A 1438-nucleotide genomic window follows, 5' to 3' on the forward strand; every position below is an offset into this window, starting at 1 on the left:
AATATGCACATTGTCATGATTATTAATCAACAACCACTGATCATGACATGCCGTGAGTACCATTCACAGAGAGTTGGAGAATGGCTGCAATCTCAGCATTGCAATATAGTAAAAGATGTAACGTCCTCAATTCAGAGATAGTCTTTCCCCACTTCACGTAAATGGCCTCCTTGACTCCTTGCTCAAACTACTGTTCCTCTCTGTCCAGGATGCGTGTATCCTCATCTTGGAGTATACATGCATATGCATAAAGTTCCCCACTCGCACCTGTGGGTAGTTAATCCTTCAAGCTCAGGTCCTCTACCAGAGGCCTGGGAGCTTGAGGGTCCTGCGCAGTATCTTAGTTGTTCCTAGGACTGCGCTCTTCTGGACAGAGATCTCCGGGACAGAGATCGCCGATGTTGTTCCCGGGATCTGCTGGAGCCACTCGCCTAGCTTGGGAGTCACTGCACCTAGTGCTCCGATTACCACGGGGATCACCGTTACCTTCACCCTCCACATCTTCTCGAGCTCTTCTCTGAGCCCTTGGTATTTCTCGAGCTTCTCGTGTTCCTTCTTCCTGATGTTGCTGTCATTCGGAACCACTACATCGATCACTACGGCCGTCTTCTTCTGTTTGTCTACCACCACTATGTCTGCTTTGTTAGCCACCACCGTTTTGTCTGTCTGTATCTGGAAGTCCCACAGGATCTTAGCTTGGTCATTCTTCATCACCCTTGGGAGCATCTCCCATTTTGACCTCGGGAGTTCCAGGTTGCTCAAGAAATGCTCTTTGCTCTTTTAAAGGGAGAGTACCTAGCCACTGGTACAGATATGTAGATGAAACCTGGGTCAAAATCAAAACACGAGAAGTGGAATCCTTCATTGCTCACATTAATGTTGTGGATAAAAACATCAAGTTCACCAGGGAAGACACAAAGGATAACTGTTTGCCTTTTCTGGACTGAAGAGAATGGAACCCTCAACATTGAAGTTTACCGGAAGCCCACACACACACGGACCAGTGCCTCCTCTTTCACTCCCACCACCCCCTGGAACACAAACTTGGAATAATCAGGACCCTACATCACCGGGCAGAGAATGTTACCTCTAAGCCTGAAGGGAAAAAGAAGGAGCACACACATGTAAAGGAAGCGCTTAAAACATGCGGCTATCCTAGATGGGCTTTCATCAAGTCAGCAAAGAGGCACAGAAAAGAAGATCAGACACTAGGGAAGATAAGAAAGAAAAACGCAACAATATTGTCATCCCCTATGTAGCCGATGTATCTGAAACACTAAGGAGAATCTTCTCCAAGCACGACATCCCAGTGTACTTCAGACCCCGTAACACACTCAGACAAAAACTGGTTAATCCCAAAGACAAAATTCCTAAACACAAGCTGTACAGTGTAGCGAGGAATGCCCAGACCTCTACATTGGAGAGACCAAACAGCTAC

The 1438-nt window shown here is 46.9% G+C and overlaps 1 protein-coding gene across 1 annotated transcript in view; it reads left to right on the forward strand.

The window, feature by feature from the left end:
• The window catches only part of LOC102210375 (potassium voltage-gated channel subfamily H member 1-like), a 110264-nt gene that overhangs the window by 31309 nt on the left and 77517 nt on the right, over window positions 1-1438 (forward strand). The gene's annotated exons all lie outside the window — the stretch shown is intronic.

Source organism: Pundamilia nyererei, unplaced genomic scaffold (assembly GCF_000239375.1).
Source record: "Pundamilia nyererei isolate P.nyererei 1_Seehausen unplaced genomic scaffold, PunNye1.0 scaffold00189, whole genome shotgun sequence".
NCBI classification, from domain to species: Eukaryota; Metazoa; Chordata; class Actinopteri; order Cichliformes; family Cichlidae; genus Pundamilia; species Pundamilia nyererei.